At 41.2% G+C, this 8,656-nt stretch overlaps 1 long non-coding RNA gene across 1 annotated transcript in view; it reads right to left on the reverse strand.

Annotated features, from left to right (window-relative positions):
* The window catches only part of LOC132837240 (uncharacterized), a 47,189-nt gene that overhangs the window by 33,904 nt on the left and 4,629 nt on the right, over nucleotides 1-8,656 (reverse strand). Inside the window, exon 3 of the long non-coding RNA XR_009647449.1 lies at nucleotides 3,085-3,273. This is a non-coding gene — a long non-coding RNA (uncharacterized LOC132837240). The remainder of the gene's footprint in view (nucleotides 1-3,084; nucleotides 3,274-8,656) is intronic.

Raw genomic sequence — 8,656 nt, forward strand, 5'->3', positions numbered from 1 at the left:
GATGTGGACCTGTCAGGATCTGCAATATCAGAAACACAAACCATGAAATTTTGTGAAGGGAGCAAATTCCGAGCTCACTCTAAAACGTGAGCTTCTAATTGTAATGTATTCTGCATCTTTAGATAATGGTTTTCTTTTCTCTTCCATTTCAAAATGGCATCACATTTGTTGTCAGGTCAGAAAATGCACTGCAATCTGACAGGCATTGTGTTTTACTCCTGGAAATGATGGAACGACTCGACAATTGCATTGTGTTGGAGGAAAATGGGAGTTAAGGAATGTTCTCTTTTGTTTGTGTTTCTTACTCTGCACTCTCTGAAGATCAGACTGGAGGCCTGTGACCAGTGAAGTGCCACAAGAAATCGGTGCTGGGTCCACTACTTTTCGTTATTTAATATAAATGATTTGGATGCAAGCGTAACAGGTATAGTTCATAAGTTTGCGGATGACACCAAAATTGGAGGTGTAGTGGACAGCGAAGAAGGTTACCTCCGATTGAAACAGGATCTTGATCAGATGGGTCAATGGGCGGAGAAGTGGCAGATGGAGTTTAATTCAGATAAATGCAAGATGCTGCATTTTGGGAAAGCAAATCTTAGCAGGACTCATACAGGTAATGGTAAGGTCCTAGGGAGTGTTGCTGAACAGGGAGCCCTCGGAGTGCAGGTTCATAGCTCCTTGAAAGTGGAGTCTCAGTTGGATAGGATAGTGAAGAAGGCATTTGGGATGCTTTCCTTTATCTGTCACTGTATTGAGTACAGGAGTTGGGAGGTCACTTTGCAGCTGTACAGGACATTGGTTTGGCCACTGCTAGAATATTGCGTATAATTCTGGTCTCTTTCCTATTAGAAGGATATTGTGAAACTTGAAAGGGTTCAGAAAAGATTTACAAGGTTGATGCCAGGGTTGGAGGATTTGAGCTATGGGGAGGGGCTGAACAGACTGTTTTCCCTGGAGAGGAGGCTGAGGGGTGACCTTATAGATGTTTACAAAATTATGAGGGGAATGGATATGATGAATAGACAAAATTGTTTCCCTGGGGTGGGGGAGTCCAGAACTAGAGGGCATAGCTTTTGAGTGAGCGGGGAAAGATATAAAAGACCTAAGGGGCAACTTTTTCACACAGAGGGTGGTACAAGTATGGAATGAGATGCCAGAAGACGTGTGGAGGCTAGTAGAATTGCAACATTTAGGAGGCATTTGGATGGGTATTTGAAAAAGAAGGGTTTGGAGGAATATGGGCCCGGTGCTGCCAGGTGGGACAAGATGGAGTTGGAATGGCTGGTTGGCATGAACGAGTTGGAGTGAAGGGTCTTTTCCTATGCTGTACATTTCTATGACTCTACAAAGGACATTCTACCAGTATCTACTCTGTCAACACCCTTCAATTATCTTTTCCCCTATTCTGCTTCAAATCTCCAGTAGTATAATCTCAAACTATTCATGCATTCCTCAGAAGAGATGCCAGTGTGTGTGTGTGCCATTGTCATTTTTACTCTGATTATCCCAATGACTAAAAGGAACTGATGTACTGTGCTCCGTGTCTTTTGCTCCCTACTGACTACAATAATTTTACTCTCTATCTGTTCGGCCACTCAACTGGTGTAAGCAGCCTCCTGCCAATACTTAAGTTCCTGATATCTTACTTTGCACTACATTAGAATAGGTATTATTCCATGCATTTCAGTTTCTAGCAAAGTTTATAATAAAAAAAATCCTGCTATGTGGATTTTGTCTGAAAATTGTTTGGTGACAAGTCCGATGCTTGTGAGAAGATTCATAGATCGGGTGCTCGTTATTATGGTTCTGTTCGCCAAGCTGGGAATTTGTGTTGCAGACGTTTCGTCCCCTGTCTAGGTGACATCCTCAGTGCTTGGGAGCCTCCTGTGAAGTGCTTCTGTGATGTTTCCTCCGGCATTTATAGTAGTTTGTCTCTGCCGCTTCTGGTTGTCAGTTCCAGCTGTCCACTGCAGTGGCCGGTATATTAGGTCCAGGTCGATGTGTTTGTTGATAGAGATTGTGGATAAGTGCCATGCCTCTAGGAATTCCCTGGCTGTTCTCTGTTTGGCTTGTCCTATAATAGTAGTGTTGTCCCAGTCGAACTCATGTTGCTTGTCATCCGCGTGTGTGGCTACTAAGGATAGCTGGTCTTGTCGTTTTGTGGCTAGTTGGTGTTCATGGATACGGATTGTTAGCGGTCTTCCTGTTTGTCCTATGTAGTGTTTTGTGCAGTCCTTGCATGGGATTTTGTACGCTACGTTGGTTTTGCTCATGCTGGGTATTGGGTCCTTTGTCCTGGTGAGTTGTTGTCTGAGAGTGGCTGTTGGTTTGTGTGCTGTTATGAGTCCTAGTGGTCGCAGCAGTCTGGCTGTCAGTTCAGGAATGTTCTTGATGTATGGTAATGTGGCTAGTCCTTTGGGTTGTGGCATGTCCTCGTTCTGTTGGTCTTTCCCTTAGGCATCTGTTGATGAAATTGCGGGGGTATCCGTTTTTGGCGAATACATTGTGGAGGTGTTCTTCTTCCTCTTTTTGCAGTTCTGGTGTGCTGCAGTGTGCTGTGGCCCTTTTGAACAAGTCATTTGTACTCACTTTGAACTGGTTACTGTTATTTCAGGATATTTTGAACATGGTACTTGTGCGAATTTTAATTGTGACAATCTCTTGTGTTATTTGTTTTGTCACTGCGATTCCCTGATTACACTATGAATGATAGTGTTGTTCAGAATTTCAGGTTGGTTAAGGGTTAGTTTACTTTTCATTCTTGACTGTGCAAAACAGGAGTGCAATTATCGATCTGTCCCTGTAAGCTTTTGTGAGGTGAATGATTATTACTCTCTCACAATCTGTCCCTGCCAGTTTCGGCCATCTGAATGTGTGAGTGTAGTCATCATCTGTACCTGTCAGCTCTTCCACAGTGAGTATGTTTGTATAGAGAGAGAGAGAGAGAGAGAGTATATTTTGGACAAGAGTTCAGACTTTGCAGTTTAAATATTGTGCAGATATCAATGAGCTGTGAACAGTGATATTTGTTCAAACTGGACACATGTGCATTGTGAATTGCGAGGGGAAAAAAAACAAACTTACTTTTTCTCTGTTGTTTTTCTTTCTCTCAAATTGAGCTCAACGTGTAGCTGACCCAATCCGCTCTGACTGTTGAAATTATATTCTTCACTCTGATAGCAGTAACATATCTGTTGTTTGTTAGAAGGAACTGGTCACCCTTGGCTCTGTACCGAGGGAAAATTACATTGTCTTGGTCCTTCAAGTATTTCCCTGGAGGAAAACAGAAGGGAAATCTCCTGTAAATCACCATCAACCAAGTTTGACCATCTTTAACTGATCAATGGAACATTCTGTTAATAATCATTAGGATGTTGTATTTAAAGACAGGAAACCAAACAGAACGACATGTCTGATTCTACTGTTGTTCCATGTCTGGTGATTTTTCTTTGTTAATTCAATACCAATTGAGTGAGGTTGAGAAACTCCCCAATAACTGTACAGCTCCATGAATGGGGCTATCCAATGCAGGTGGGGCTGTGAATATCAGATTCATTATTGAACTATGCATGTCAATTCCTACTTTGTGAATGACAAACACATTCTCACATTTTGTCCCTCTAAGCCTTTCTGAAATTACTTATGTATTCACATAGCAGTGATTCACAGGAACAGATTGATATAGAACTATCGATCCATTGCAATGAAATTGTACATAAAGGGGCCATTTGGCCTATCTTGTCTATTCCAACACAAGGACACTAAATGGCCATGGTAATCCCATTTTCCTGCACCCACCCCATAACCCTGCAGCTGAGAATGTATTTCTCAATTTGTTCCAGTCAGTCTCTGTTTCGTGGATATGTAAATGTAGCTATCAATTTGTACCTGTCAGTTTCTTCTGTTTGAATATTTGCATTGAGTTATCCACCTCTACTTGTAAATGTCAAAATATAGTTCTAACTATGTATTTGTCAGTCTCTACAATGTCAATGTGTCAGTTTCTGCTCTATTAATGTGAGATGTCAGGAATAACCAGCACCAGTCTGTTTCTGGTTTGTTAATAGGTGAATGCATTTATCAACATATACCTGTCAGTTTCAGTCAATGTGAATATGAGAATGCAGTTGTCAATATGTGCCTGTCAGATTCTGCTGTGTCAATGCGGCTGTCATTTTCAGGCTCGACCTGTCAGTTTTGTCATGTGAACAAGTAGTGGTCAATCAATGTGTCGCTGTCAGTTGTTGCAATGAGAATGTGTGACTGAAGTTACCAATCTGTCTGTCACTTTCTGCTAGTGCATACATGCGTGTAGTTATCAATTTGTACCTATCAGTTTCTGCTCTGTGGCTGTGGGTGCATTTATCAATCTATTGCTGTCAGTCTTTACAACGTGAAAGTGAATTGAACAATCTTTCCTCATTAGTTTCTGTTCTCTGAATCAGAGTGTTTAATTATCAATCTGTAACTGTCAGTTTTTAGTTTTATGAATGTGTAACTGCATTTATCATTTTGTATCATTTTCTGAGAGTTTAGTTTTGATCTGTCCCTGCCAGAATGTATTTGCATCTGTAAATGTAGTTACCAATCCATACCCTGTCAGTTTTTCTCGCTGAATATATGTGTGAAATTGTCAATCTATCTATACCTAATTCCGCTGTGTGAATGAGAAATTCAGAAGCAACTCTTCCCGTCAGTCTCTGCAATGTGAATATATGAGTGTAGTTATCAATATTTCCCCATCAGTTTCTGCTCGGTGAGACAGTGTTGTGAGCGATACATTTTGCAGTATGTATATCTTTGTCAAATTATACTTGTCAGAAACTTTTCTCTGCCTATACTGAGCTATACCAGTCAGTTTTGTCAACGTAAGTATGGGACCAAGGTTTGAATCTATGCCTATCTGTTTCTGCCAAGTCAATACGTGAGTCATATGGAGATAGAATTTTCAATCTCTACCTGTCAGATTCTATGTAAAATTGAGTGTACTTATCAAACTGAATCTGCGGGTTTATGCTATGTGAAAGTGGAAGTGTTGTTATTAGTTTGTACATGTGGTTTTCTGTTATTTGATGAGAAGAGTGTAATCTGTTCCTGTCAATGTTTCCTCCATATATCTGAGGAAGTAATTAAACTATACCTGCCAGTTTTAGTATGTGAATGAGGGGGTACATTTCAACCAATATCTGCAGTATGAGCTATAAGTCTGCACTATTCAGCTTATATTATTTCAACATGTGAGTTTAGTTATCAATCTGTACCAGTCAGTTTCTGCTTAGAGTGTGTATATCAATCATTCCTTGGCAGTATCTGTTTAATGAATATGCGAATGAGATTATCAATTTATAAACCTGTCAGTTTCAACTATCTGCTTATAGAAGTATAGTTATTGATCTCTACCTGTCAGATTATGTTCTGTGAATATGGTGCAGTTATCAATCTGTCTTTGCTTTGTGAAATCCAAATATAGTCATCAATATGGACATGTCAGTTTCCACTATGCGAATGTGTATGTGTATTTCCCAACCTATCCCTGTGAGTTTCTGCTATTTGTGTGAGAGAATGTTGATATGAACATGTAGCTGTAAGTTTTTGGTTTGGAAATGTCCGAATGCCTTTATCAAAATGGACATCAATTTCTGTACTGTGAATGTGTGAGCCCAGTATTGAAACATTCGGCTCTGTGAATATGTAATTAGTGGTTATCATCTGTACCTCATACAGTCATAGAGTCAGAGGTTTACAGCATGGAAACAGACCCTTGGGTCCAACCCGTCCATGCTGACCAGATATCCCAACCCCATCCAGTCCCACCTGCCAGCACCCTCAGCACCTGCCAGAGGCCCATATTCCCTCCAAACTCTTCCCATTCATATACCCATCCAAATGCCTCTTAAAATGTTGAAATTATACCCGTCTCCACCACTTCTTCTGGCAGCTCATTCCATATACGTATCACACGGTGTGTGAAAAAGTTGCCTCTTAGGTCTCTTTTATATCTTTCCCCTCTCTTCCTAAACCTATGCCCTCTTGTTTTGGACTCCCCCACCCCAGGGAAAGGACTTTGTCTATTTATCCTATCCATGCCCCTCAAAATTTGGGAAACCTCTATAAGGTCACCCCTTAGCTTCCAACACTCCATGGAAAACAGCCCCTGCCTGTTCAGCCTTCCCCAATAGCTTAAATCCTCTAACCCTAGCAACATCCTTGTAAATCTTTTCTGAACCCTTTCAAGTTTCACAACATCTTTCCGATAGGAAGGAGACCAGAATTATACACAATATTCCAACAGTGGCCTAACCAATGTCCTGTACAGCAGCAAAGTGACCTCCCAACTCCTGTACTCAATACAGTGACGGATAAAGGAAAGCATACCAAATGTCTTCTTCACTATCCTATCTGCCTGTGACTCCACTTTCAAGGAGCTATGAACTGCACTCCAAGACCTCTTTGTTCTGCAACACTCCCTAGGACCTTACCATTAAGTTTACAAGTCCTGCGAAGATTTGCTTATCCAAAATCTAACAGATCGCATTTATGTGTATTAAACTCCATCTGCTATTTCTCAGCTCAATGGCTGATCTGATCAAGATCCTATTGGAATCTGAGGTAACCCTCTTCGCTGTCCACTACACCTCCAATTTTGGTGTCATCTGCAAACTTACTAATGATACCCCTTATGCTTGCATCCAAATCATTTAAATAAATGGTGAAATGTAGAAGACCCAGCACTGATACATGTGGCACTCCACTGGTCACAGACCTCCATTCTGAAAAACAACTCTCCACCACCACCCTCTGTCTTCTACCTTTGAGCCAGTTCTATATCCAAGTGGCTAGTTTCTCTGTATTCCATGAGATCTAATCTTCCTAACCAGTCCCCAATGGGGAACCTTGACAAACGCCTGACTGAAGTCCCTATAGATCACATCTACTGCTCTGCCCTCATCAATCCTCTTTGTTACTTCTTCAAAAAACTCAATCAGGTTTGTGAGACATGACTTGCCACGCACAAAAAATGTTGACTATCCGTAATCAATCTTTGCTTTCCAAATACATGTACATCCTGTCCCTTAGAATTCCTTCCAACAACTTGCCCACCACTGACGTCAGGCTCACTGGTCTGTAGTTCCCTGGCTTGTCCTTACCACACTTCAAACAGTGGTACCACGTTACCCAACCTCCAGTCTTCCAGCACCTCATCTGTGACTATTGATGACACAAATATCTCAGCAAGAGGCCCAGCAATCACTTCTCTAGTTTCCCACAGAGTTCTAGGGTACATCTGATCAGGTCCTTGGGATTTATCCACCTTTATGCATATCAAGGCATCCAGAACTTCCTCCTCTGTAATATGGACATTTTTCACGGTATCACCATCTATTTCCCTACAGTCTTTTTCTTCCATATCCTTTTCCACTGTAAATACTGATGCAAAATACTCATTTAGTGCATCCCCTATTTTCTGCAGCTGATCTTTGGGGGGCCCTATTCTCTTCCTAGTTACCCTTTTGTCCTTAATGTATTTGTAAAAACTCTTTGGAGTCTCCTTAATTCTGTTTGCCAAAGCCATCTCATGTCCCCTTTTTGCCCTCATGATTTCTCTCTTAAGTATACTCCTACTGCCTTTATACTCTTCTAAGGATTCACTCGATCTATTCTGTCTATACCTGACATATGCTTCCTTTTTATTAACCAAACCCTCAATTTCTTTTGTCATCTAGCGTTCCCTATACCTACCAGCCTTTCTTTTCACCTTAACAGGAATATGCTTTCTCTGGATTCTCGATATATCATTTCAGAAGGCTTCCATTTACCTGCGAACATCTGTCCCCTATCAGCTTTTGAAAGTTCTTGTCTAATACTATCAAAATTGGCTTTTTTCCAATTTAGAACTTCAACTTTTAGATCTGGTCTATCCTTTTCCATCACTATTTTAAATCTAATAGAATTATGGTCACTGTCCCCAAAGTGGTCACCCACTGAGACCTCAGTCAACTGCCCTGCCTTATTTCTCAGAGTAGGTCAAGTTTTGCACCTTCTCTAGTAGGTACATCCACATACTGAATCAGAAAATTTTCTTGTACACTTAACAAATCTGGAAAGTTAAAATCCCTACCATGACCACCCTATTATTCGTACAGATAGCAGATATCTCCTGACAGGTTTGTTTCTCAATTTCCCTCTGACTATTAGGGAGGTGTATCATACAATCCCAATAAGGTGATTATTCCTTTCTTATTTCTCGGTTCCTCCCAAATAACTTCCCTGGATGTATCTTCCCTCAGTACAGCTGTAATGCTATCCCTTATCAAAAACACCACTCATCCTCCTCTCTTGCCTCCCTTTCTATCCTTCCTGTAGCATTTGTATCCTGGAACATTAAGCTGCCAGTCCTGTCCATCCCTGAGCCATGTTTCTGTAATTGTTATGATATCCCAGTCCCATCATCCTAACCATGCCCTGAGTTCATCTGCCTTCCCTGTTAGGCTCCTTGCATAGAAATAAATGCAGTTTAATTTATTAGTCCTACCTTGTCCCTGTTTGCCCTGACTGTTTGTTTGACTCGCTTCGGTTCTCAACTGTACCAGTCTCAGATTGATCTCTCTCCTCACTATTTCCCTGGGTCCCACCCCCGCAACCCCACCCCCCACCC

Source organism: Hemiscyllium ocellatum, chromosome 49 (assembly GCF_020745735.1).
Source record: "Hemiscyllium ocellatum isolate sHemOce1 chromosome 49, sHemOce1.pat.X.cur, whole genome shotgun sequence".
Classification (NCBI taxonomy): Eukaryota; Metazoa; Chordata; class Chondrichthyes; order Orectolobiformes; family Hemiscylliidae; genus Hemiscyllium; species Hemiscyllium ocellatum.